The sequence below is a fragment of the Mytilus trossulus genome, unplaced genomic scaffold, assembly GCF_036588685.1.
Source record: "Mytilus trossulus isolate FHL-02 unplaced genomic scaffold, PNRI_Mtr1.1.1.hap1 h1tg000798l__unscaffolded, whole genome shotgun sequence".
Taxonomy (NCBI): domain Eukaryota; kingdom Metazoa; phylum Mollusca; class Bivalvia; order Mytilida; family Mytilidae; genus Mytilus; species Mytilus trossulus.
The window spans coordinates 1-27,759 of NW_026963498.1; the positions used below are offsets into that span (position 1 = coordinate 1).

Consider the following 27,759-nt stretch of genomic DNA (forward strand, 5'->3'; position numbering starts at 1 on the left):
TGAAATACGGCAAGTCGCAATAAAAGGGAGAATGCATTTTTAAACGTATGTCATACGTATACGTATTCGTATTTAATCTTAATCGAACAAAACAACATGACAATTTTAATTCATTCTATGTCCGACGAACGCAGATTTCAAAGCCTTGAAAATTTCATTGATCACAAAATAAATTCAACGCTTTTTCACAATCAGCACGGACTTTTCACTCTGTCGTTTAAATAAAAAACACACAAACAGTTCATCTGTTCTATTTTTTAAAGGAATTAACCGGTACAGCTATGTTTAAATTAATTTTAAAAGGAGGAAAAAACTTACCGGCCGACTGTAGTTTCCATCGTTTGCCCTCGTTCTGAGGCGACGTCGCTATTAACGATGATTGAAACAGTAGAAGGGGACGTAATTCTTTTCCCCGCGTTTTTCCGTAACGCTAAAAATTTATATAGAGTTTGTTTTAAAGGAACGAGAATACATTATTACACTGACATATGCTGTTATGAATACAAGCGAGAGAGAGAAAGAGAAAAAAAAAAACCCATCACATTATTAGAAAAGAAAAAAATACTTTTCAGAGAACAGACATAAACAAATAAAATAATATGCGATTTATTTTACATGCGCGAGAAGTAGAATTAATTTACAACAATGAGTAAAACTATACAATACATAACATAAAATAATATAGAAAAAGTATTAGAGAATATTTTACTGGGGCTGTTTCTCAGACTATAGAAGGAGCTATTTTTCTATTTTAATTTTCTCCCCGAAATGGGGAGTGAGCCGATCCTGGAGGTACTGCAATACCAGGCCAACTCGTGGCAAGAGCGGTGCAAGCACCTAACATCTCACCTAGTTGCAAAAATCAGTTTAATATCGAAGTACCCACATGGGGTACGTATCAGATATTAAGCTGATAAGAACAGATACTACACTTTGATCTTAGCCAAAAGGCCGAGAAGCGATACTCAAATGTTTCCGAGTTTCCAAAGCCTATAAATCCTATGTCTTACTCAGACACGGTGTTTTAATTTTAAAACAAGCTACACAAATTTTGCAAATGTATATACAAAAAGCACACGAAACACGAGATCTTGCTTTGCTTTAATTACCCAACAGCATGAAACGATTTCTGCATGACAAAACTGGTGTGAAAATAAAAAAAGCGGCTTGTGAAATACGGCAAGTCGCAATAAAAGGGAGAATGCATTTTTAAACGTATGTCATACGTATACGTATTCGTATTTAATCTTAATCGAACAAAACAACATGACAATTTTAATTCATTCTATGTCCGACGAACGCAGATTTCAAAGCCTTGAAAATTTCATTGATCACAAAATAAATTCAACGCTTTTTCACAATCAGCACGGACTTTTCACTCTGTCGTTTAAATAAAAAACACACAAACAGTTCATCTGTTCTATTTTTTAAAGGAATTAACCGGTACAGCTATGTTTAAATTAATTTTAAAAGGAGGAAAAAACTTACCGGCCGACTGTAGTTTCCATCGTTTGCCCTCGTTCTGAGGCGACGTCGCTATTAACGATGATTGAAACAGTAGAAGGGGACGTAATTCTTTTCCCCGCGTTTTTCCGTAACGCTAAAAATTTATATAGAGTTTGTTTTAAAGGAACGAGAATACATTATTACACTGACATATGCTGTTATGAATACAAGCGAGAGAGAGAAAGAGAAAAAAAAAAACCCATCACATTATTAGAAAAGAAAAAAATACTTTTCAGAGAACAGACATAAACAAATAAAATAATATGCGATTTATTTTACATGCGCGAGAAGTAGAATTAATTTACAACAATGAGTAAAACTATACAATACATAACATAAAATAATATAGAAAAAGTATTAGAGAATATTTTACTGGGGCTGTTTCTCAGACTATAGAAGGAGCTATTTTTCTATTTTAATTTTCTCCCCGAAATGGGGAGTGAGCCGATCCTGGAGGTACTGCAATACCAGGCCAACTCGTGGCAAGAGCGGTGCAAGCACCTAACATCTCACCTAGTTGCAAAAATCAGTTTAATATCGAAGTACCCACATGGGGTACGTATCAGATATTAAGCTGATAAGAACAGATACTACACTTTGATCTTAGCCAAAAGGCCGAGAAGCGATACTCAAATGTTTCCGAGTTTCCAAAGCCTATAAATCCTATGTCTTACTCAGACACGGTGTTTTAATTTTAAAACAAGCTACACAAATTTTGCAAATGTATATACAAAAAGCACACGAAACACGAGATCTTGCTTTGCTTTAATTACCCAACAGCATGAAACGATTTCTGCATGACAAAACTGGTGTGAAAATAAAAAAAGCGGCTTGTGAAATACGGCAAGTCGCAATAAAAGGGAGAATGCATTTTTAAACGTATGTCATACGTATACGTATTCGTATTTAATCTTAATCGAACAAAACAACATGACAATTTTAATTCATTCTATGTCCGACGAACGCAGATTTCAAAGCCTTGAAAATTTCATTGATCACAAAATAAATTCAACGCTTTTTCACAATCAGCACGGACTTTTCACTCTGTCGTTTAAATAAAAAACACACAAACAGTTCATCTGTTCTATTTTTTAAAGGAATTAACCGGTACAGCTATGTTTAAATTAATTTTAAAAGGAGGAAAAAACTTACCGGCCGACTGTAGTTTCCATCGTTTGCCCTCGTTCTGAGGCGACGTCGCTATTAACGATGATTGAAACAGTAGAAGGGGACGTAATTCTTTTCCCCGCGTTTTTCCGTAACGCTAAAAATTTATATAGAGTTTGTTTTAAAGGAACGAGAATACATTATTACACTGACATATGCTGTTATGAATACAAGCGAGAGAGAGAAAGAGAAAAAAAAAAACCCATCACATTATTAGAAAAGAAAAAAATACTTTTCAGAGAACAGACATAAACAAATAAAATAATATGCGATTTATTTTACATGCGCGAGAAGTAGAATTAATTTACAACAATGAGTAAAACTATACAATACATAACATAAAATAATATAGAAAAAGTATTAGAGAATATTTTACTGGGGCTGTTTCTCAGACTATAGAAGGAGCTATTTTTCTATTTTAATTTTCTCCCCGAAATGGGGAGTGAGCCGATCCTGGAGGTACTGCAATACCAGGCCAACTCGTGGCAAGAGCGGTGCAAGCACCTAACATCTCACCTAGTTGCAAAAATCAGTTTAATATCGAAGTACCCACATGGGGTACGTATCAGATATTAAGCTGATAAGAACAGATACTACACTTTGATCTTAGCCAAAAGGCCGAGAAGCGATACTCAAATGTTTCCGAGTTTCCAAAGCCTATAAATCCTATGTCTTACTCAGACACGGTGTTTTAATTTTAAAACAAGCTACACAAATTTTGCAAATGTATATACAAAAAGCACACGAAACACGAGATCTTGCTTTGCTTTAATTACCCAACAGCATGAAACGATTTCTGCATGACAAAACTGGTGTGAAAATAAAAAAAGCGGCTTGTGAAATACGGCAAGTCGCAATAAAAGGGAGAATGCATTTTTAAACGTATGTCATACGTATACGTATTCGTATTTAATCTTAATCGAACAAAACAACATGACAATTTTAATTCATTCTATGTCCGACGAACGCAGATTTCAAAGCCTTGAAAATTTCATTGATCACAAAATAAATTCAACGCTTTTTCACAATCAGCACGGACTTTTCACTCTGTCGTTTAAATAAAAAACACACAAACAGTTCATCTGTTCTATTTTTTAAAGGAATTAACCGGTACAGCTATGTTTAAATTAATTTTAAAAGGAGGAAAAAACTTACCGGCCGACTGTAGTTTCCATCGTTTGCCCTCGTTCTGAGGCGACGTCGCTATTAACGATGATTGAAACAGTAGAAGGGGACGTAATTCTTTTCCCCGCGTTTTTCCGTAACGCTAAAAATTTATATAGAGTTTGTTTTAAAGGAACGAGAATACATTATTACACTGACATATGCTGTTATGAATACAAGCGAGAGAGAGAAAGAGAAAAAAAAAAACCCATCACATTATTAGAAAAGAAAAAAATACTTTTCAGAGAACAGACATAAACAAATAAAATAATATGCGATTTATTTTACATGCGCGAGAAGTAGAATTAATTTACAACAATGAGTAAAACTATACAATACATAACATAAAATAATATAGAAAAAGTATTAGAGAATATTTTACTGGGGCTGTTTCTCAGACTATAGAAGGAGCTATTTTTCTATTTTAATTTTCTCCCCGAAATGGGGAGTGAGCCGATCCTGGAGGTACTGCAATACCAGGCCAACTCGTGGCAAGAGCGGTGCAAGCACCTAACATCTCACCTAGTTGCAAAAATCAGTTTAATATCGAAGTACCCACATGGGGTACGTATCAGATATTAAGCTGATAAGAACAGATACTACACTTTGATCTTAGCCAAAAGGCCGAGAAGCGATACTCAAATGTTTCCGAGTTTCCAAAGCCTATAAATCCTATGTCTTACTCAGACACGGTGTTTTAATTTTAAAACAAGCTACACAAATTTTGCAAATGTATATACAAAAAGCACACGAAACACGAGATCTTGCTTTGCTTTAATTACCCAACAGCATGAAACGATTTCTGCATGACAAAACTGGTGTGAAAATAAAAAAAGCGGCTTGTGAAATACGGCAAGTCGCAATAAAAGGGAGAATGCATTTTTAAACGTATGTCATACGTATACGTATTCGTATTTAATCTTAATCGAACAAAACAACATGACAATTTTAATTCATTCTATGTCCGACGAACGCAGATTTCAAAGCCTTGAAAATTTCATTGATCACAAAATAAATTCAACGCTTTTTCACAATCAGCACGGACTTTTCACTCTGTCGTTTAAATAAAAAACACACAAACAGTTCATCTGTTCTATTTTTTAAAGGAATTAACCGGTACAGCTATGTTTAAATTAATTTTAAAAGGAGGAAAAAACTTACCGGCCGACTGTAGTTTCCATCGTTTGCCCTCGTTCTGAGGCGACGTCGCTATTAACGATGATTGAAACAGTAGAAGGGGACGTAATTCTTTTCCCCGCGTTTTTCCGTAACGCTAAAAATTTATATAGAGTTTGTTTTAAAGGAACGAGAATACATTATTACACTGACATATGCTGTTATGAATACAAGCGAGAGAGAGAAAGAGAAAAAAAAAAACCCATCACATTATTAGAAAAGAAAAAAATACTTTTCAGAGAACAGACATAAACAAATAAAATAATATGCGATTTATTTTACATGCGCGAGAAGTAGAATTAATTTACAACAATGAGTAAAACTATACAATACATAACATAAAATAATATAGAAAAAGTATTAGAGAATATTTTACTGGGGCTGTTTCTCAGACTATAGAAGGAGCTATTTTTCTATTTTAATTTTCTCCCCGAAATGGGGAGTGAGCCGATCCTGGAGGTACTGCAATACCAGGCCAACTCGTGGCAAGAGCGGTGCAAGCACCTAACATCTCACCTAGTTGCAAAAATCAGTTTAATATCGAAGTACCCACATGGGGTACGTATCAGATATTAAGCTGATAAGAACAGATACTACACTTTGATCTTAGCCAAAAGGCCGAGAAGCGATACTCAAATGTTTCCGAGTTTCCAAAGCCTATAAATCCTATGTCTTACTCAGACACGGTGTTTTAATTTTAAAACAAGCTACACAAATTTTGCAAATGTATATACAAAAAGCACACGAAACACGAGATCTTGCTTTGCTTTAATTACCCAACAGCATGAAACGATTTCTGCATGACAAAACTGGTGTGAAAATAAAAAAAGCGGCTTGTGAAATACGGCAAGTCGCAATAAAAGGGAGAATGCATTTTTAAACGTATGTCATACGTATACGTATTCGTATTTAATCTTAATCGAACAAAACAACATGACAATTTTAATTCATTCTATGTCCGACGAACGCAGATTTCAAAGCCTTGAAAATTTCATTGATCACAAAATAAATTCAACGCTTTTTCACAATCAGCACGGACTTTTCACTCTGTCGTTTAAATAAAAAACACACAAACAGTTCATCTGTTCTATTTTTTAAAGGAATTAACCGGTACAGCTATGTTTAAATTAATTTTAAAAGGAGGAAAAAACTTACCGGCCGACTGTAGTTTCCATCGTTTGCCCTCGTTCTGAGGCGACGTCGCTATTAACGATGATTGAAACAGTAGAAGGGGACGTAATTCTTTTCCCCGCGTTTTTCCGTAACGCTAAAAATTTATATAGAGTTTGTTTTAAAGGAACGAGAATACATTATTACACTGACATATGCTGTTATGAATACAAGCGAGAGAGAGAAAGAGAAAAAAAAAAACCCATCACATTATTAGAAAAGAAAAAAATACTTTTCAGAGAACAGACATAAACAAATAAAATAATATGCGATTTATTTTACATGCGCGAGAAGTAGAATTAATTTACAACAATGAGTAAAACTATACAATACATAACATAAAATAATATAGAAAAAGTATTAGAGAATATTTTACTGGGGCTGTTTCTCAGACTATAGAAGGAGCTATTTTTCTATTTTAATTTTCTCCCCGAAATGGGGAGTGAGCCGATCCTGGAGGTACTGCAATACCAGGCCAACTCGTGGCAAGAGCGGTGCAAGCACCTAACATCTCACCTAGTTGCAAAAATCAGTTTAATATCGAAGTACCCACATGGGGTACGTATCAGATATTAAGCTGATAAGAACAGATACTACACTTTGATCTTAGCCAAAAGGCCGAGAAGCGATACTCAAATGTTTCCGAGTTTCCAAAGCCTATAAATCCTATGTCTTACTCAGACACGGTGTTTTAATTTTAAAACAAGCTACACAAATTTTGCAAATGTATATACAAAAAGCACACGAAACACGAGATCTTGCTTTGCTTTAATTACCCAACAGCATGAAACGATTTCTGCATGACAAAACTGGTGTGAAAATAAAAAAAGCGGCTTGTGAAATACGGCAAGTCGCAATAAAAGGGAGAATGCATTTTTAAACGTATGTCATACGTATACGTATTCGTATTTAATCTTAATCGAACAAAACAACATGACAATTTTAATTCATTCTATGTCCGACGAACGCAGATTTCAAAGCCTTGAAAATTTCATTGATCACAAAATAAATTCAACGCTTTTTCACAATCAGCACGGACTTTTCACTCTGTCGTTTAAATAAAAAACACACAAACAGTTCATCTGTTCTATTTTTTAAAGGAATTAACCGGTACAGCTATGTTTAAATTAATTTTAAAAGGAGGAAAAAACTTACCGGCCGACTGTAGTTTCCATCGTTTGCCCTCGTTCTGAGGCGACGTCGCTATTAACGATGATTGAAACAGTAGAAGGGGACGTAATTCTTTTCCCCGCGTTTTTCCGTAACGCTAAAAATTTATATAGAGTTTGTTTTAAAGGAACGAGAATACATTATTACACTGACATATGCTGTTATGAATACAAGCGAGAGAGAGAAAGAGAAAAAAAAAAACCCATCACATTATTAGAAAAGAAAAAAATACTTTTCAGAGAACAGACATAAACAAATAAAATAATATGCGATTTATTTTACATGCGCGAGAAGTAGAATTAATTTACAACAATGAGTAAAACTATACAATACATAACATAAAATAATATAGAAAAAGTATTAGAGAATATTTTACTGGGGCTGTTTCTCAGACTATAGAAGGAGCTATTTTTCTATTTTAATTTTCTCCCCGAAATGGGGAGTGAGCCGATCCTGGAGGTACTGCAATACCAGGCCAACTCGTGGCAAGAGCGGTGCAAGCACCTAACATCTCACCTAGTTGCAAAAATCAGTTTAATATCGAAGTACCCACATGGGGTACGTATCAGATATTAAGCTGATAAGAACAGATACTACACTTTGATCTTAGCCAAAAGGCCGAGAAGCGATACTCAAATGTTTCCGAGTTTCCAAAGCCTATAAATCCTATGTCTTACTCAGACACGGTGTTTTAATTTTAAAACAAGCTACACAAATTTTGCAAATGTATATACAAAAAGCACACGAAACACGAGATCTTGCTTTGCTTTAATTACCCAACAGCATGAAACGATTTCTGCATGACAAAACTGGTGTGAAAATAAAAAAAGCGGCTTGTGAAATACGGCAAGTCGCAATAAAAGGGAGAATGCATTTTTAAACGTATGTCATACGTATACGTATTCGTATTTAATCTTAATCGAACAAAACAACATGACAATTTTAATTCATTCTATGTCCGACGAACGCAGATTTCAAAGCCTTGAAAATTTCATTGATCACAAAATAAATTCAACGCTTTTTCACAATCAGCACGGACTTTTCACTCTGTCGTTTAAATAAAAAACACACAAACAGTTCATCTGTTCTATTTTTTAAAGGAATTAACCGGTACAGCTATGTTTAAATTAATTTTAAAAGGAGGAAAAAACTTACCGGCCGACTGTAGTTTCCATCGTTTGCCCTCGTTCTGAGGCGACGTCGCTATTAACGATGATTGAAACAGTAGAAGGGGACGTAATTCTTTTCCCCGCGTTTTTCCGTAACGCTAAAAATTTATATAGAGTTTGTTTTAAAGGAACGAGAATACATTATTACACTGACATATGCTGTTATGAATACAAGCGAGAGAGAGAAAGAGAAAAAAAAAAACCCATCACATTATTAGAAAAGAAAAAAATACTTTTCAGAGAACAGACATAAACAAATAAAATAATATGCGATTTATTTTACATGCGCGAGAAGTAGAATTAATTTACAACAATGAGTAAAACTATACAATACATAACATAAAATAATATAGAAAAAGTATTAGAGAATATTTTACTGGGGCTGTTTCTCAGACTATAGAAGGAGCTATTTTTCTATTTTAATTTTCTCCCCGAAATGGGGAGTGAGCCGATCCTGGAGGTACTGCAATACCAGGCCAACTCGTGGCAAGAGCGGTGCAAGCACCTAACATCTCACCTAGTTGCAAAAATCAGTTTAATATCGAAGTACCCACATGGGGTACGTATCAGATATTAAGCTGATAAGAACAGATACTACACTTTGATCTTAGCCAAAAGGCCGAGAAGCGATACTCAAATGTTTCCGAGTTTCCAAAGCCTATAAATCCTATGTCTTACTCAGACACGGTGTTTTAATTTTAAAACAAGCTACACAAATTTTGCAAATGTATATACAAAAAGCACACGAAACACGAGATCTTGCTTTGCTTTAATTACCCAACAGCATGAAACGATTTCTGCATGACAAAACTGGTGTGAAAATAAAAAAAGCGGCTTGTGAAATACGGCAAGTCGCAATAAAAGGGAGAATGCATTTTTAAACGTATGTCATACGTATACGTATTCGTATTTAATCTTAATCGAACAAAACAACATGACAATTTTAATTCATTCTATGTCCGACGAACGCAGATTTCAAAGCCTTGAAAATTTCATTGATCACAAAATAAATTCAACGCTTTTTCACAATCAGCACGGACTTTTCACTCTGTCGTTTAAATAAAAAACACACAAACAGTTCATCTGTTCTATTTTTTAAAGGAATTAACCGGTACAGCTATGTTTAAATTAATTTTAAAAGGAGGAAAAAACTTACCGGCCGACTGTAGTTTCCATCGTTTGCCCTCGTTCTGAGGCGACGTCGCTATTAACGATGATTGAAACAGTAGAAGGGGACGTAATTCTTTTCCCCGCGTTTTTCCGTAACGCTAAAAATTTATATAGAGTTTGTTTTAAAGGAACGAGAATACATTATTACACTGACATATGCTGTTATGAATACAAGCGAGAGAGAGAAAGAGAAAAAAAAAAACCCATCACATTATTAGAAAAGAAAAAAATACTTTTCAGAGAACAGACATAAACAAATAAAATAATATGCGATTTATTTTACATGCGCGAGAAGTAGAATTAATTTACAACAATGAGTAAAACTATACAATACATAACATAAAATAATATAGAAAAAGTATTAGAGAATATTTTACTGGGGCTGTTTCTCAGACTATAGAAGGAGCTATTTTTCTATTTTAATTTTCTCCCCGAAATGGGGAGTGAGCCGATCCTGGAGGTACTGCAATACCAGGCCAACTCGTGGCAAGAGCGGTGCAAGCACCTAACATCTCACCTAGTTGCAAAAATCAGTTTAATATCGAAGTACCCACATGGGGTACGTATCAGATATTAAGCTGATAAGAACAGATACTACACTTTGATCTTAGCCAAAAGGCCGAGAAGCGATACTCAAATGTTTCCGAGTTTCCAAAGCCTATAAATCCTATGTCTTACTCAGACACGGTGTTTTAATTTTAAAACAAGCTACACAAATTTTGCAAATGTATATACAAAAAGCACACGAAACACGAGATCTTGCTTTGCTTTAATTACCCAACAGCATGAAACGATTTCTGCATGACAAAACTGGTGTGAAAATAAAAAAAGCGGCTTGTGAAATACGGCAAGTCGCAATAAAAGGGAGAATGCATTTTTAAACGTATGTCATACGTATACGTATTCGTATTTAATCTTAATCGAACAAAACAACATGACAATTTTAATTCATTCTATGTCCGACGAACGCAGATTTCAAAGCCTTGAAAATTTCATTGATCACAAAATAAATTCAACGCTTTTTCACAATCAGCACGGACTTTTCACTCTGTCGTTTAAATAAAAAACACACAAACAGTTCATCTGTTCTATTTTTTAAAGGAATTAACCGGTACAGCTATGTTTAAATTAATTTTAAAAGGAGGAAAAAACTTACCGGCCGACTGTAGTTTCCATCGTTTGCCCTCGTTCTGAGGCGACGTCGCTATTAACGATGATTGAAACAGTAGAAGGGGACGTAATTCTTTTCCCCGCGTTTTTCCGTAACGCTAAAAATTTATATAGAGTTTGTTTTAAAGGAACGAGAATACATTATTACACTGACATATGCTGTTATGAATACAAGCGAGAGAGAGAAAGAGAAAAAAAAAAACCCATCACATTATTAGAAAAGAAAAAAATACTTTTCAGAGAACAGACATAAACAAATAAAATAATATGCGATTTATTTTACATGCGCGAGAAGTAGAATTAATTTACAACAATGAGTAAAACTATACAATACATAACATAAAATAATATAGAAAAAGTATTAGAGAATATTTTACTGGGGCTGTTTCTCAGACTATAGAAGGAGCTATTTTTCTATTTTAATTTTCTCCCCGAAATGGGGAGTGAGCCGATCCTGGAGGTACTGCAATACCAGGCCAACTCGTGGCAAGAGCGGTGCAAGCACCTAACATCTCACCTAGTTGCAAAAATCAGTTTAATATCGAAGTACCCACATGGGGTACGTATCAGATATTAAGCTGATAAGAACAGATACTACACTTTGATCTTAGCCAAAAGGCCGAGAAGCGATACTCAAATGTTTCCGAGTTTCCAAAGCCTATAAATCCTATGTCTTACTCAGACACGGTGTTTTAATTTTAAAACAAGCTACACAAATTTTGCAAATGTATATACAAAAAGCACACGAAACACGAGATCTTGCTTTGCTTTAATTACCCAACAGCATGAAACGATTTCTGCATGACAAAACTGGTGTGAAAATAAAAAAAGCGGCTTGTGAAATACGGCAAGTCGCAATAAAAGGGAGAATGCATTTTTAAACGTATGTCATACGTATACGTATTCGTATTTAATCTTAATCGAACAAAACAACATGACAATTTTAATTCATTCTATGTCCGACGAACGCAGATTTCAAAGCCTTGAAAATTTCATTGATCACAAAATAAATTCAACGCTTTTTCACAATCAGCACGGACTTTTCACTCTGTCGTTTAAATAAAAAACACACAAACAGTTCATCTGTTCTATTTTTTAAAGGAATTAACCGGTACAGCTATGTTTAAATTAATTTTAAAAGGAGGAAAAAACTTACCGGCCGACTGTAGTTTCCATCGTTTGCCCTCGTTCTGAGGCGACGTCGCTATTAACGATGATTGAAACAGTAGAAGGGGACGTAATTCTTTTCCCCGCGTTTTTCCGTAACGCTAAAAATTTATATAGAGTTTGTTTTAAAGGAACGAGAATACATTATTACACTGACATATGCTGTTATGAATACAAGCGAGAGAGAGAAAGAGAAAAAAAAAAACCCATCACATTATTAGAAAAGAAAAAAATACTTTTCAGAGAACAGACATAAACAAATAAAATAATATGCGATTTATTTTACATGCGCGAGAAGTAGAATTAATTTACAACAATGAGTAAAACTATACAATACATAACATAAAATAATATAGAAAAAGTATTAGAGAATATTTTACTGGGGCTGTTTCTCAGACTATAGAAGGAGCTATTTTTCTATTTTAATTTTCTCTCCCCGAAATGGGGAGTGAGCCGATCCTGGAGGTACTGCAATACCAGGCCAACTCGTGGCAAGAGCGGTGCAAGCACCTAACATCTCACCTAGTTGCAAAAATCAGTTTAATATCGAAGTACCCACATGGGGTACGTATCAGATATTAAGCTGATAAGAACAGATACTACACTTTGATCTTAGCCAAAAGGCCGAGAAGCGATACTCAAATGTTTCCGAGTTTCCAAAGCCTATAAATCCTATGTCTTACTCAGACACGGTGTTTTAATTTTAAAACAAGCTACACAAATTTTGCAAATGTATATACAAAAAGCACACGAAACACGAGATCTTGCTTTGCTTTAATTACCCAACAGCATGAAACGATTTCTGCATGACAAAACTGGTGTGAAAATAAAAAAAGCGGCTTGTGAAATACGGCAAGTCGCAATAAAAGGGAGAATGCATTTTTAAACGTATGTCATACGTATACGTATTCGTATTTAATCTTAATCGAACAAAACAACATGACAATTTTAATTCATTCTATGTCCGACGAACGCAGATTTCAAAGCCTTGAAAATTTCATTGATCACAAAATAAATTCAACGCTTTTTCACAATCAGCACGGACTTTTCACTCTGTCGTTTAAATAAAAAACACACAAACAGTTCATCTGTTCTATTTTTTAAAGGAATTAACCGGTACAGCTATGTTTAAATTAATTTTAAAAGGAGGAAAAAACTTACCGGCCGACTGTAGTTTCCATCGTTTGCCCTCGTTCTGAGGCGACGTCGCTATTAACGATGATTGAAACAGTAGAAGGGGACGTAATTCTTTTCCCCGCGTTTTTCCGTAACGCTAAAAATTTATATAGAGTTTGTTTTAAAGGAACGAGAATACATTATTACACTGACATATGCTGTTATGAATACAAGCGAGAGAGAGAAAGAGAAAAAAAAAAACCCATCACATTATTAGAAAAGAAAAAAATACTTTTCAGAGAACAGACATAAACAAATAAAATAATATGCGATTTATTTTACATGCGCGAGAAGTAGAATTAATTTACAACAATGAGTAAAACTATACAATACATAACATAAAATAATATAGAAAAAGTATTAGAGAATATTTTACTGGGGCTGTTTCTCAGACTATAGAAGGAGCTATTTTTCTATTTTAATTTTCTCCCCGAAATGGGGAGTGAGCCGATCCTGGAGGTACTGCAATACCAGGCCAACTCGTGGCAAGAGCGGTGCAAGCACCTAACATCTCACCTAGTTGCAAAAATCAGTTTAATATCGAAGTACCCACATGGGGTACGTATCAGATATTAAGCTGATAAGAACAGATACTACACTTTGATCTTAGCCAAAAGGCCGAGAAGCGATACTCAAATGTTTCCGAGTTTCCAAAGCCTATAAATCCTATGTCTTACTCAGACACGGTGTTTTAATTTTAAAACAAGCTACACAAATTTTGCAAATGTATATACAAAAAGCACACGAAACACGAGATCTTGCTTTGCTTTAATTACCCAACAGCATGAAACGATTTCTGCATGACAAAACTGGTGTGAAAATAAAAAAAGCGGCTTGTGAAATACGGCAAGTCGCAATAAAAGGGAGAATGCATTTTTAAACGTATGTCATACGTATACGTATTCGTATTTAATCTTAATCGAACAAAACAACATGACAATTTTAATTCATTCTATGTCCGACGAACGCAGATTTCAAAGCCTTGAAAATTTCATTGATCACAAAATAAATTCAACGCTTTTTCACAATCAGCACGGACTTTTCACTCTGTCGTTTAAATAAAAAACACACAAACAGTTCATCTGTTCTATTTTTTAAAGGAATTAACCGGTACAGCTATGTTTAAATTAATTTTAAAAGGAGGAAAAAACTTACCGGCCGACTGTAGTTTCCATCGTTTGCCCTCGTTCTGAGGCGACGTCGCTATTAACGATGATTGAAACAGTAGAAGGGGACGTAATTCTTTTCCCCGCGTTTTTCCGTAACGCTAAAAATTTATATAGAGTTTGTTTTAAAGGAACGAGAATACATTATTACACTGACATATGCTGTTATGAATACAAGCGAGAGAGAGAAAGAGAAAAAAAAAAACCCATCACATTATTAGAAAAGAAAAAAATACTTTTCAGAGAACAGACATAAACAAATAAAATAATATGCGATTTATTTTACATGCGCGAGAAGTAGAATTAATTTACAACAATGAGTAAAACTATACAATACATAACATAAAATAATATAGAAAAAGTATTAGAGAATATTTTACTGGGGCTGTTTCTCAGACTATAGAAGGAGCTATTTTTCTATTTTAATTTTCTCCCCGAAATGGGGAGTGAGCCGATCCTGGAGGTACTGCAATACCAGGCCAACTCGTGGCAAGAGCGGTGCAAGCACCTAACATCTCACCTAGTTGCAAAAATCAGTTTAATATCGAAGTACCCACATGGGGTACGTATCAGATATTAAGCTGATAAGAACAGATACTACACTTTGATCTTAGCCAAAAGGCCGAGAAGCGATACTCAAATGTTTCCGAGTTTCCAAAGCCTATAAATCCTATGTCTTACTCAGACACGGTGTTTTAATTTTAAAACAAGCTACACAAATTTTGCAAATGTATATACAAAAAGCACACGAAACACGAGATCTTGCTTTGCTTTAATTACCCAACAGCATGAAACGATTTCTGCATGACAAAACTGGTGTGAAAATAAAAAAAGCGGCTTGTGAAATACGGCAAGTCGCAATAAAAGGGAGAATGCATTTTTAAACGTATGTCATACGTATACGTATTCGTATTTAATCTTAATCGAACAAAACAACATGACAATTTTAATTCATTCTATGTCCGACGAACGCAGATTTCAAAGCCTTGAAAATTTCATTGATCACAAAATAAATTCAACGCTTTTTCACAATCAGCACGGACTTTTCACTCTGTCGTTTAAATAAAAAACACACAAACAGTTCATCTGTTCTATTTTTTAAAGGAATTAACCGGTACAGCTATGTTTAAATTAATTTTAAAAGGAGGAAAAAACTTACCGGCCGACTGTAGTTTCCATCGTTTGCCCTCGTTCTGAGGCGACGTCGCTATTAACGATGATTGAAACAGTAGAAGGGGACGTAATTCTTTTCCCCGCGTTTTTCCGTAACGCTAAAAATTTATATAGAGTTTGTTTTAAAGGAACGAGAATACATTATTACACTGACATATGCTGTTATGAATACAAGCGAGAGAGAGAAAGAGAAAAAAAAAAACCCATCACATTATTAGAAAAGAAAAAAATACTTTTCAGAGAACAGACATAAACAAATAAAATAATATGCGATTTATTTTACATGCGCGAGAAGTAGAATTAATTTACAACAATGAGTAAAACTATACAATACATAACATAAAATAATATAGAAAAAGTATTAGAGAATATTTTACTGGGGCTGTTTCTCAGACTATAGAAGGAGCTATTTTTCTATTTTAATTTTCTCCCCGAAATGGGGAGTGAGCCGATCCTGGAGGTACTGCAATACCAGGCCAACTCGTGGCAAGAGCGGTGCAAGCACCTAACATCTCACCTAGTTGCAAAAATCAGTTTAATATCGAAGTACCCACATGGGGTACGTATCAGATATTAAGCTGATAAGAACAGATACTACACTTTGATCTTAGCCAAAAGGCCGAGAAGCGATACTCAAATGTTTCCGAGTTTCCAAAGCCTATAAATCCTATGTCTTACTCAGACACGGTGTTTTAATTTTAAAACAAGCTACACAAATTTTGCAAATGTATATACAAAAAGCACACGAAACACGAGATCTTGCTTTGCTTTAATTACCCAACAGCATGAAACGATTTCTGCATGACAAAACTGGTGTGAAAATAAAAAAAGCGGCTTGTGAAATACGGCAAGTCGCAATAAAAGGGAGAATGCATTTTTAAACGTATGTCATACGTATACGTATTCGTATTTAATCTTAATCGAACAAAACAACATGACAATTTTAATTCATTCTATGTCCGACGAACGCAGATTTCAAAGCCTTGAAAATTTCATTGATCACAAAATAAATTCAACGCTTTTTCACAATCAGCACGGACTTTTCACTCTGTCGTTTAAATAAAAAACACACAAACAGTTCATCTGTTCTATTTTTTAAAGGAATTAACCGGTACAGCTATGTTTAAATTAATTTTAAAAGGAGGAAAAAACTTACCGGCCGACTGTAGTTTCCATCGTTTGCCCTCGTTCTGAGGCGACGTCGCTATTAACGATGATTGAAACAGTAGAAGGGGACGTAATTCTTTTCCCCGCGTTTTTCCGTAACGCTAAAAATTTATATAGAGTTTGTTTTAAAGGAACGAGAATACATTATTACACTGACATATGCTGTTATGAATACAAGCGAGAGAGAGAAAGAGAAAAAAAAAAACCCATCACATTATTAGAAAAGAAAAAAATACTTTTCAGAGAACAGACATAAACAAATAAAATAATATGCGATTTATTTTACATGCGCGAGAAGTAGAATTAATTTACAACAATGAGTAAAACTATACAATACATAACATAAAATAATATAGAAAAAGTATTAGAGAATATTTTACTGGGGCTGTTTCTCAGACTATAGAAGGAGCTATTTTTCTATTTTAATTTTCTCCCCGAAATGGGGAGTGAGCCGATCCTGGAGGTACTGCAATACCAGGCCAACTCGTGGCAAGAGCGGTGCAAGCACCTAACATCTCACCTAGTTGCAAAAATCAGTTTAATATCGAAGTACCCACATGGGGTACGTATCAGATATTAAGCTGATAAGAACAGATACTACACTTTGATCTTAGCCAAAAGGCCGAGAAGCGATACTCAAATGTTTCCGAGTTTCCAAAGCCTATAAATCCTATGTCTTACTCAGACACGGTGTTTTAATTTTAAAACAAGCTACACAAATTTTGCAAATGTATATACAAAAAGCACACGAAACACGAGATCTTGCTTTGCTTTAATTACCCAACAGCATGAAACGATTTCTGCATGACAAAACTGGTGTGAAAATAAAAAAAGCGGCTTGTGAAATACGGCAAGTCGCAATAAAAGGGAGAATGCATTTTTAAACGTATGTCATACGTATACGTATTCGTATTTAATCTTAATCGAACAAAACAACATGACAATTTTAATTCATTCTATGTCCGACGAACGCAGATTTCAAAGCCTTGAAAATTTCATTGATCACAAAATAAATTCAACGCTTTTTCACAATCAGCACGGACTTTTCACTCTGTCGTTTAAATAAAAAACACACAAACAGTTCATCTGTTCTATTTTTTAAAGGAATTAACCGGTACAGCTATGTTTAAATTAATTTTAAAAGGAGGAAAAAACTTACCGGCCGACTGTAGTTTCCATCGTTTGCCCTCGTTCTGAGGCGACGTCGCTATTAACGATGATTGAAACAGTAGAAGGGGACGTAATTCTTTTCCCCGCGTTTTTCCGTAACGCTAAAAATTTATATAGAGTTTGTTTTAAAGGAACGAGAATACATTATTACACTGACATATGCTGTTATGAATACAAGCGAGAGAGAGAAAGAGAAAAAAAAAAACCCATCACATTATTAGAAAAGAAAAAAATACTTTTCAGAGAACAGACATAAACAAATAAAATAATATGCGATTTATTTTACATGCGCGAGAAGTAGAATTAATTTACAACAATGAGTAAAACTATACAATACATAACATAAAATAATATAGAAAAAGTATTAGAGAATATTTTACTGGGGCTGTTTCTCAGACTATAGAAGGAGCTATTTTTCTATTTTAATTTTCTCCCCGAAATGGGGAGTGAGCCGATCCTGGAGGTACTGCAATACCAGGCCAACTCGTGGCAAGAGCGGTGCAAGCACCTAACATCTCACCTAGTTGCAAAAATCAGTTTAATATCGAAGTACCCACATGGGGTACGTATCAGATATTAAGCTGATAAGAACAGATACTACACTTTGATCTTAGCCAAAAGGCCGAGAAGCGATACTCAAATGTTTCCGAGTTTCCAAAGCCTATAAATCCTATGTCTTACTCAGACACGGTGTTTTAATTTTAAAACAAGCTACACAAATTTTGCAAATGTATATACAAAAAGCACACGAAACACGAGATCTTGCTTTGCTTTAATTACCCAACAGCATGAAACGATTTCTGCATGACAAAACTGGTGTGAAAATAAAAAAAGCGGCTTGTGAAATACGGCAAGTCGCAATAAAAGGGAGAATGCATTTTTAAACGTATGTCATACGTATACGTATTCGTATTTAATCTTAATCGAACAAAACAACATGACAATTTTAATTCATTCTATGTCCGACGAACGCAGATTTCAAAGCCTTGAAAATTTCATTGATCACAAAATAAATTCAACGCTTTTTCACAATCAGCACGGACTTTTCACTCTGTCGTTTAAATAAAAAACACACAAACAGTTCATCTGTTCTATTTTTTAAAGGAATTAACCGGTACAGCTATGTTTAAATTAATTTTAAAAGGAGGAAAAAACTTACCGGCCGACTGTAGTTTCCATCGTTTGCCCTCGTTCTGAGGCGACGTCGCTATTAACGATGATTGAAACAGTAGAAGGGGACGTAATTCTTTTCCCCGCGTTTTTCCGTAACGCTAAAAATTTATATAGAGTTTGTTTTAAAGGAACGAGAATACATTATTACACTGACATATGCTGTTATGAATACAAGCGAGAGAGAGAAAGAGAAAAAAAAAAACCCATCACATTATTAGAAAAGAAAAAAATACTTTTCAGAGAACAGACATAAACAAATAAAATAATATGCGATTTATTTTACATGCGCGAGAAGTAGAATTAATTTACAACAATGAGTAAAACTATACAATACATAACATAAAATAATATAGAAAAAGTATTAGAGAATATTTTACTGGGGCTGTTTCTCAGACTATAGAAGGAGCTATTTTTCTATTTTAATTTTCTCCCCGAAATGGGGAGTGAGCCGATCCTGGAGGTACTGCAATACCAGGCCAACTCGTGGCAAGAGCGGTGCAAGCACCTAACATCTCACCTAGTTGCAAAAATCAGTTTAATATCGAAGTACCCACATGGGGTACGTATCAGATATTAAGCTGATAAGAACAGATACTACACTTTGATCTTAGCCAAAAGGCCGAGAAGCGATACTCAAATGTTTCCGAGTTTCCAAAGCCTATAAATCCTATGTCTTACTCAGACACGGTGTTTTAATTTTAAAACAAGCTACACAAATTTTGCAAATGTATATACAAAAAGCACACGAAACACGAGATCTTGCTTTGCTTTAATTACCCAACAGCATGAAACGATTTCTGCATGACAAAACTGGTGTGAAAATAAAAAAAGCGGCTTGTGAAATACGGCAAGTCGCAATAAAAGGGAGAATGCATTTTTAAACGTATGTCATACGTATACGTATTCGTATTTAATCTTAATCGAACAAAACAACATGACAATTTTAATTCATTCTATGTCCGACGAACGCAGATTTCAAAGCCTTGAAAATTTCATTGATCACAAAATAAATTCAACGCTTTTTCACAATCAGCACGGACTTTTCACTCTGTCGTTTAAATAAAAAACACACAAACAGTTCATCTGTTCTATTTTTTAAAGGAATTAACCGGTACAGCTATGTTTAAATTAATTTTAAAAGGAGGAAAAAACTTACCGGCCGACTGTAGTTTCCATCGTTTGCCCTCGTTCTGAGGCGACGTCGCTATTAACGATGATTGAAACAGTAGAAGGGGACGTAATTCTTTTCCCCGCGTTTTTCCGTAACGCTAAAAATTTATATAGAGTTTGTTTTAAAGGAACGAGAATACATTATTACACTGACATATGCTGTTATGAATACAAGCGAGAGAGAGAAAGAGAAAAAAAAAAACCCATCACATTATTAGAAAAGAAAAAAATACTTTTCAGAGAACAGACATAAACAAATAAAATAATATGCGATTTATTTTACATGCGCGAGAAGTAGAATTAATTTACAACAATGAGTAAAACTATACAATACATAACATAAAATAATATAGAAAAAGTATTAGAGAATATTTTACTGGGGCTGTTTCTCAGACTATAGAAGGAGCTATTTTTCTATTTTAATTTTCTCCCCGAAATGGGGAGTGAGCCGATCCTGGAGGTACTGCAATACCAGGCCAACTCGTGGCAAGAGCGGTGCAAGCACCTAACATCTCACCTAGTTGCAAAAATCAGTTTAATATCGAAGTACCCACATGGGGTACGTATCAGATATTAAGCTGATAAGAACAGATACTACACTTTGATCTTAGCCAAAAGGCCGAGAAGCGATACTCAAATGTTTCCGAGTTTCCAAAGCCTATAAATCCTATGTCTTACTCAGACACGGTGTTTTAATTTTAAAACAAGCTACACAAATTTTGCAAATGTATATACAAAAAGCACACGAAACACGAGATCTTGCTTTGCTTTAATTACCCAACAGCATGAAACGATTTCTGCATGACAAAACTGGTGTGAAAATAAAAAAAGCGGCTTGTGAAATACGGCAAGTCGCAATAAAAGGGAGAATGCATTTTTAAACGTATGTCATACGTATACGTATTCGTATTTAATCTTAATCGAACAAAACAACATGACAATTTTAATTCATTCTATGTCCGACGAACGCAGATTTCAAAGCCTTGAAAATTTCATTGATCACAAAATAAATTCAACGCTTTTTCACAATCAGCACGGACTTTTCACTCTGTCGTTTAAATAAAAAACACACAAACAGTTCATCTGTTCTATTTTTTAAAGGAATTAACCGGTACAGCTATGTTTAAATTAATTTTAAAAGGAGGAAAAAACTTACCGGCCGACTGTAGTTTCCATCGTTTGCCCTCGTTCTGAGGCGACGTCGCTATTAACGATGATTGAAACAGTAGAAGGGGACGTAATTCTTTTCCCCGCGTTTTTCCGTAACGCTAAAAATTTATATAGAGTTTGTTTTAAAGGAACGAGAATACATTATTACACTGACATATGCTGTTATGAATACAAGCGAGAGAGAGAAAGAGAAAAAAAAAAACCCATCACATTATTAGAAAAGAAAAAAATACTTTTCAGAGAACAGACATAAACAAATAAAATAATATGCGATTTATTTTACATGCGCGAGAAGTAGAATTAATTTACAACAATGAGTAAAACTATACAATACATAACATAAAATAATATAGAAAAAGTATTAGAGAATATTTTACTGGGGCTGTTTCTCAGACTATAGAAGGAGCTATTTTTCTATTTTAATTTTCTCCCCGAAATGGGGAGTGAGCCGATCCTGGAGGTACTGCAATACCAGGCCAACTCGTGGCAAGAGCGGTGCAAGCACCTAACATCTCACCTAGTTGCAAAAATCAGTTTAATATCGAAGTACCCACATGGGGTACGTATCAGATATTAAGCTGATAAGAACAGATACTACACTTTGATCTTAGCCAAAAGGCCGAGAAGCGATACTCAAATGTTTCCGAGTTTCCAAAGCCTATAAATCCTATGTCTTACTCAGACACGGTGTTTTAATTTTAAAACAAGCTACACAAATTTTGCAAATGTATATACAAAAAGCACACGAAACACGAGATCTTGCTTTGCTTTAATTACCCAACAGCATGAAACGATTTCTGCATGACAAAACTGGTGTGAAAATAAAAAAAGCGGCTTGTGAAATACGGCAAGTCGCAATAAAAGGGAGAATGCATTTTTAAACGTATGTCATACGTATACGTATTCGTATTTAATCTTAATCGAACAAAACAACATGACAATTTTAATTCATTCTATGTCCGACGAACGCAGATTTCAAAGCCTTGAAAATTTCATTGATCACAAAATAAATTCAACGCTTTTTCACAATCAGCACGGACTTTTCACTCTGTCGTTTAAATAAAAAACACACAAACAGTTCATCTGTTCTATTTTTTAAAGGAATTAACCGGTACAGCTATGTTTAAATTAATTTTAAAAGGAGGAAAAAACTTACCGGCCGACTGTAGTTTCCATCGTTTGCCCTCGTTCTGAGGCGACGTCGCTATTAACGATGATTGAAACAGTAGAAGGGGACGTAATTCTTTTCCCCGCGTTTTTCCGTAACGCTAAAAATTTATATAGAGTTTGTTTTAAAGGAACGAGAATACATTATTACACTGACATATGCTGTTATGAATACAAGCGAGAGAGAGAAAGAGAAAAAAAAAAACCCATCACATTATTAGAAAAGAAAAAAATACTTTTCAGAGAACAGACATAAACAAATAAAATAATATGCGATTTATTTTACATGCGCGAGAAGTAGAATTAATTTACAACAATGAGTAAAACTATACAATACATAACATAAAATAATATAGAAAAAGTATTAGAGAATATTTTACTGGGGCTGTTTCTCAGACTATAGAAGGAGCTATTTTTCTATTTTAATTTTCTCCCCGAAATGGGGAGTGAGCCGATCCTGGAGGTACTGCAATACCAGGCCAACTCGTGGCAAGAGCGGTGCAAGCACCTAACATCTCACCTAGTTGCAAAAATCAGTTTAATATCGAAGTACCCACATGGGGTACGTATCAGATATTAAGCTGATAAGAACAGATACTACACTTTGATCTTAGCCAAAAGGCCGAGAAGCGATACTCAAATGTTTCCGAGTTTCCAAAGCCTATAAATCCTATGTCTTACTCAGACACGGTGTTTTAATTTTAAAACAAGCTACACAAATTTTGCAAATGTATATACAAAAAGCACACGAAACACGAGATCTTGCTTTGCTTTAATTACCCAACAGCATGAAACGATTTCTGCATGACAAAACTGGTGTGAAAATAAAAAAAGCGGCTTGTGAAATACGGCAAGTCGCAATAAAAGGGAGAATGCATTTTTAAACGTATGTCATACGTATACGTATTCGTATTTAATCTTAATCGAACAAAACAACATGACAATTTTAATTCATTCTATGTCCGACGAACGCAGATTTCAAAGCCTTGAAAATTTCATTGATCACAAAATAAATTCAACGCTTTTTCACAATCAGCACGGACTTTTCACTCTGTCGTTTAAATAAAAAACACACAAACAGTTCATCTGTTCTATTTTTTAAAGGAATTAACCGGTACAGCTATGTTTAAATTAATTTTAAAAGGAGGAAAAAACTTACCGGCCGACTGTAGTTTCCATCGTTTGCCCTCGTTCTGAGGCGACGTCGCTATTAACGATGATTGAAACAGTAGAAGGGGACGTAATTCTTTTCCCCGCGTTTTTCCGTAACGCTAAAAATTTATATAGAGTTTGTTTTAAAGGAACGAGAATACATTATTACACTGACATATGCTGTTATGAATACAAGCGAGAGAGAGAAAGAGAAAAAAAAAAACCCATCACATTATTAGAAAAGAAAAAAATACTTTTCAGAGAACAGACATAAACAAATAAAATAATATGCGATTTATTTTACATGCGCGAGAAGTAGAATTAATTTACAACAATGAGTAAAACTATACAATACATAACATAAAATAATATAGAAAAAGTATTAGAGAATATTTTACTGGGGCTGTTTCTCAGACTATAGAAGGAGCTATTTTTCTATTTTAATTTTCTCCCCGAAATGGGGAGTGAGCCGATCCTGGAGGTACTGCAATACCAGGCCAACTCGTGGCAAGAGCGGTGCAAGCACCTAACATCTCACCTAGTTGCAAAAATCAGTTTAATATCGAAGTACCCACATGGGGTACGTATCAGATATTAAGCTGATAAGAACAGATACTACACTTTGATCTTAGCCAAAAGGCCGAGAAGCGATACTCAAATGTTTCCGAGTTTCCAAAGCCTATAAATCCTATGTCTTACTCAGACACGGTGTTTTAATTTTAAAACAAGCTACACAAATTTTGCAAATGTATATACAAAAAGCACACGAAACACGAGATCTTGCTTTGCTTTAATTACCCAACAGCATGAAACGATTTCTGCATGACAAAACTGGTGTGAAAATAAAAAAAGCGGCTTGTGAAATACGGCAAGTCGCAATAAAAGGGAGAATGCATTTTTAAACGTATGTCATACGTATACGTATTCGTATTTAATCTTAATCGAACAAAACAACATGACAATTTTAATTCATTCTATGTCCGACGAACGCAGATTTCAAAGCCTTGAAAATTTCATTGATCACAAAATAAATTCAACGCTTTTTCACAATCAGCACGGACTTTTCACTCTGTCGTTTAAATAAAAAACACACAAACAGTTCATCTGTTCTATTTTTTAAAGGAATTAACCGGTACAGCTATGTTTAAATTAATTTTAAAAGGAGGAAAAAACTTACCGGCCGACTGTAGTTTCCATCGTTTGCCCTCGTTCTGAGGCGACGTCGCTATTAACGATGATTGAAACAGTAGAAGGGGACGTAATTCTTTTCCCCGCGTTTTTCCGTAACGCTAAAAATTTATATAGAGTTTGTTTTAAAGGAACGAGAATACATTATTACACTGACATATGCTGTTATGAATACAAGCGAGAGAGAGAAAGAGAAAAAAAAAAACCCATCACATTATTAGAAAAGAAAAAAATACTTTTCAGAGAACAGACATAAACAAATAAAATAATATGCGATTTATTTTACATGCGCGAGAAGTAGAATTAATTTACAACAATGAGTAAAACTATACAATACATAACATAAAATAATATAGAAAAAGTATTAGAGAATATTTTACTGGGGCTGTTTCTCAGACTATAGAAGGAGCTATTTTTCTATTTTAATTTTCTCCCCGAAATGGGGAGTGAGCCGATCCTGGAGGTACTGCAATACCAGGCCAACTCGTGGCAAGAGCGGTGCAAGCACCTAACATCTCACCTAGTTGCAAAAATCAGTTTAATATCGAAGTACCCACATGGGGTACGTATCAGATATTAAGCTGATAAGAACAGATACTACACTTTGATCTTAGCCAAAAGGCCGAGAAGCGATACTCAAATGTTTCCGAGTTTCCAAAGCCTATAAATCCTATGTCTTACTCAGACACGGTGTTTTAATTTTAAAACAAGCTACACAAATTTTGCAAATGTATATACAAAAAGCACACGAAACACGAGATCTTGCTTTGCTTTAATTACCCAACAGCATGAAACGATTTCTGCATGACAAAACTGGTGTGAAAATAAAAAAAGCGGCTTGTGAAATACGGCAAGTCGCAATAAAAGGGAGAATGCATTTTTAAACGTATGTCATACGTATACGTATTCGTATTTAATCTTAATCGAACAAAACAACATGACAATTTTAATTCATTCTATGTCCGACGAACGCAGATTTCAAAGCCTTGAAAATTTCATTGATCACAAAATAAATTCAACGCTTTTTCACAATCAGCACGGACTTTTCACTCTGTCGTTTAAATAAAAAACACACAAACAGTTCATCTGTTCTATTTTTTAAAGGAATTAACCGGTACAGCTATGTTTAAATTAATTTTAAAAGGAGGAAAAAACTTACCGGCCGACTGTAGTTTCCATCGTTTGCCCTCGTTCTGAGGCGACGTCGCTATTAACGATGATTGAAACAGTAGAAGGGGACGTAATTCTTTTCCCCGCGTTTTTCCGTAACGCTAAAAATTTATATAGAGTTTGTTTTAAAGGAACGAGAATACATTATTACACTGACATATGCTGTTATGAATACAAGCGAGAGAGAGAAAGAGAAAAAAAAAAACCCATCACATTATTAGAAAAGAAAAAAATACTTTTCAGAGAACAGACATAAACAAATAAAATAATATGCGATTTATTTTACATGCGCGAGAAGTAGAATTAATTTACAACAATGAGTAAAACTATACAATACATAACATAAAATAATATAGAAAAAGTATTAGAGAATATTTTACTGGGGCTGTTTCTCAGACTATAGAAGGAGCTATTTTTCTATTTTAATTTTCTCCCCGAAATGGGGAGTGAGCCGATCCTGGAGGTACTGCAATACCAGGCCAACTCGTGGCAAGAGCGGTGCAAGCACCTAACATCTCACCTAGTTGCAAAAATCAGTTTAATATCGAAGTACCCACATGGGGTACGTATCAGATATTAAGCTGATAAGAACAGATACTACACTTTGATCTTAGCCAAAAGGCCGAGAAGCGATACTCAAATGTTTCCGAGTTTCCAAAGCCTATAAATCCTATGTCTTACTCAGACACGGTGTTTTAATTTTAAAACAAGCTACACAAATTTTGCAAATGTATATACAAAAAGCACACGAAACACGAGATCTTGCTTTGCTTTAATTACCCAACAGCATGAAACGATTTCTGCATGACAAAACTGGTGTGAAAATAAAAAAAAGCGGCTTGTGAAATACGGCAAGTCGCAATAAAAGGGAGAATGCATTTTTAAACGTATGTCATACGTATACGTATTCGTATTTAATCTTAATCGAACAAAACAACATGACAATTTTAATTCATTCTATGTCCGACGAACGCAGATTTCAAAGCCTTGAAAATTTCATTGATCACAAAATAAATTCAACGCTTTTTCACAATCAGCACGGACTTTTCACTCTGTCGTTTAAATAAAAAACACACAAACAGTTCATCTGTTCTATTTTTTAAAGGAATTAACCGGTACAGCTATGTTTAAATTAATTTTAAAAGGAGGAAAAAACTTACCGGCCGACTGTAGTTTCCATCGTTTGCCCTCGTTCTGAGGCGACGTCGCTATTAACGATGATTGAAACAGTAGAAGGGGACGTAATTCTTTTCCCCGCGTTTTTCCGTAACGCTAAAAATTTATATAGAGTTTGTTTTAAAGGAACGAGAATACATTATTACACTGACATATGCTGTTATGAATACAAGCGAGAGAGAGAAAGAGAAAAAAAAAAACCCATCACATTATTAGAAAAGAAAAAAATACTTTTCAGAGAACAGACATAAACAAATAAAATAATATGCGATTTATTTTACATGCGCGAGAAGTAGAATTAATTTACAACAATGAGTAAAACTATACAATACATAACATAAAATAATATAGAAAAAGTATTAGAGAATATTTTACTGGGGCTGTTTCTCAGACTATAGAAGGAGCTATTTTTCTATTTTAATTTTCTCCCCGAAATGGGGAGTGAGCCGATCCTGGAGGTACTGCAATACCAGGCCAACTCGTGGCAAGAGCGGTGCAAGCACCTAACATCT

At 34.7% G+C, this 27,759-nt stretch overlaps 23 non-coding genes across 23 annotated transcripts; all 23 read right to left on the minus strand.

The window, feature by feature from the left end:
* Window positions 1-770: 770 nt before the first annotated feature.
* LOC134702973 (U2 spliceosomal RNA) lies at window positions 771-963 on the minus strand. Its single transcript, XR_010104650.1, has one exon. It is a non-coding gene; the product is annotated as a U2 spliceosomal RNA (small nuclear RNA).
* A 977-nt stretch (window positions 964-1,940) lies between these two features.
* Window positions 1,941-2,133, minus strand: LOC134702985 (U2 spliceosomal RNA). The gene has a single exon (XR_010104661.1). It is a non-coding gene; the product is annotated as a U2 spliceosomal RNA (small nuclear RNA).
* Window positions 2,134-3,110: 977 nt separating this feature from the next.
* LOC134702995 (U2 spliceosomal RNA) lies at window positions 3,111-3,303 on the minus strand. The gene has a single exon (XR_010104670.1). It is a non-coding gene; the product is annotated as a U2 spliceosomal RNA (small nuclear RNA).
* Window positions 3,304-4,280: 977 nt separating this feature from the next.
* On the minus strand, window positions 4,281-4,473 carry LOC134702996 (U2 spliceosomal RNA). The gene has a single exon (XR_010104671.1). It is a non-coding gene; the product is annotated as a U2 spliceosomal RNA (small nuclear RNA).
* Window positions 4,474-5,450: 977 nt separating this feature from the next.
* LOC134702997 (U2 spliceosomal RNA) lies at window positions 5,451-5,643 on the minus strand. Its single transcript, XR_010104672.1, has one exon. It is a non-coding gene; the product is annotated as a U2 spliceosomal RNA (small nuclear RNA).
* A 977-nt stretch (window positions 5,644-6,620) lies between these two features.
* On the minus strand, window positions 6,621-6,813 carry LOC134702974 (U2 spliceosomal RNA). The gene has a single exon (XR_010104651.1). It is a non-coding gene; the product is annotated as a U2 spliceosomal RNA (small nuclear RNA).
* Window positions 6,814-7,790: 977 nt separating this feature from the next.
* LOC134702975 (U2 spliceosomal RNA) lies at window positions 7,791-7,983 on the minus strand. Its single transcript, XR_010104652.1, has one exon. It is a non-coding gene; the product is annotated as a U2 spliceosomal RNA (small nuclear RNA).
* A 977-nt stretch (window positions 7,984-8,960) lies between these two features.
* Window positions 8,961-9,153, minus strand: LOC134702976 (U2 spliceosomal RNA). The gene has a single exon (XR_010104653.1). It is a non-coding gene; the product is annotated as a U2 spliceosomal RNA (small nuclear RNA).
* A 977-nt stretch (window positions 9,154-10,130) lies between these two features.
* Window positions 10,131-10,323, minus strand: LOC134702977 (U2 spliceosomal RNA). Its single transcript, XR_010104654.1, has one exon. It is a non-coding gene; the product is annotated as a U2 spliceosomal RNA (small nuclear RNA).
* Window positions 10,324-11,300: 977 nt separating this feature from the next.
* On the minus strand, window positions 11,301-11,493 carry LOC134702978 (U2 spliceosomal RNA). Its single transcript, XR_010104655.1, has one exon. It is a non-coding gene; the product is annotated as a U2 spliceosomal RNA (small nuclear RNA).
* Window positions 11,494-12,472: 979 nt separating this feature from the next.
* Window positions 12,473-12,665, minus strand: LOC134702979 (U2 spliceosomal RNA). The gene has a single exon (XR_010104656.1). It is a non-coding gene; the product is annotated as a U2 spliceosomal RNA (small nuclear RNA).
* Window positions 12,666-13,642: 977 nt separating this feature from the next.
* Window positions 13,643-13,835, minus strand: LOC134702980 (U2 spliceosomal RNA). The gene has a single exon (XR_010104657.1). It is a non-coding gene; the product is annotated as a U2 spliceosomal RNA (small nuclear RNA).
* A 977-nt stretch (window positions 13,836-14,812) lies between these two features.
* Window positions 14,813-15,005, minus strand: LOC134702982 (U2 spliceosomal RNA). Its single transcript, XR_010104658.1, has one exon. It is a non-coding gene; the product is annotated as a U2 spliceosomal RNA (small nuclear RNA).
* Window positions 15,006-15,982: 977 nt separating this feature from the next.
* LOC134702983 (U2 spliceosomal RNA) lies at window positions 15,983-16,175 on the minus strand. Its single transcript, XR_010104659.1, has one exon. It is a non-coding gene; the product is annotated as a U2 spliceosomal RNA (small nuclear RNA).
* A 977-nt stretch (window positions 16,176-17,152) lies between these two features.
* LOC134702984 (U2 spliceosomal RNA) lies at window positions 17,153-17,345 on the minus strand. The gene has a single exon (XR_010104660.1). It is a non-coding gene; the product is annotated as a U2 spliceosomal RNA (small nuclear RNA).
* Window positions 17,346-18,322: 977 nt separating this feature from the next.
* On the minus strand, window positions 18,323-18,515 carry LOC134702986 (U2 spliceosomal RNA). The gene has a single exon (XR_010104662.1). It is a non-coding gene; the product is annotated as a U2 spliceosomal RNA (small nuclear RNA).
* A 977-nt stretch (window positions 18,516-19,492) lies between these two features.
* Window positions 19,493-19,685, minus strand: LOC134702987 (U2 spliceosomal RNA). The gene has a single exon (XR_010104663.1). It is a non-coding gene; the product is annotated as a U2 spliceosomal RNA (small nuclear RNA).
* Window positions 19,686-20,662: 977 nt separating this feature from the next.
* Window positions 20,663-20,855, minus strand: LOC134702988 (U2 spliceosomal RNA). The gene has a single exon (XR_010104664.1). It is a non-coding gene; the product is annotated as a U2 spliceosomal RNA (small nuclear RNA).
* Window positions 20,856-21,832: 977 nt separating this feature from the next.
* On the minus strand, window positions 21,833-22,025 carry LOC134702989 (U2 spliceosomal RNA). The gene has a single exon (XR_010104665.1). It is a non-coding gene; the product is annotated as a U2 spliceosomal RNA (small nuclear RNA).
* A 977-nt stretch (window positions 22,026-23,002) lies between these two features.
* Window positions 23,003-23,195, minus strand: LOC134702990 (U2 spliceosomal RNA). The gene has a single exon (XR_010104666.1). It is a non-coding gene; the product is annotated as a U2 spliceosomal RNA (small nuclear RNA).
* A 977-nt stretch (window positions 23,196-24,172) lies between these two features.
* On the minus strand, window positions 24,173-24,365 carry LOC134702991 (U2 spliceosomal RNA). Its single transcript, XR_010104667.1, has one exon. It is a non-coding gene; the product is annotated as a U2 spliceosomal RNA (small nuclear RNA).
* Window positions 24,366-25,342: 977 nt separating this feature from the next.
* On the minus strand, window positions 25,343-25,535 carry LOC134702993 (U2 spliceosomal RNA). The gene has a single exon (XR_010104668.1). It is a non-coding gene; the product is annotated as a U2 spliceosomal RNA (small nuclear RNA).
* A 977-nt stretch (window positions 25,536-26,512) lies between these two features.
* LOC134702994 (U2 spliceosomal RNA) lies at window positions 26,513-26,705 on the minus strand. Its single transcript, XR_010104669.1, has one exon. It is a non-coding gene; the product is annotated as a U2 spliceosomal RNA (small nuclear RNA).
* Between the last annotated feature and the right edge of the window lie 1,054 nt (window positions 26,706-27,759).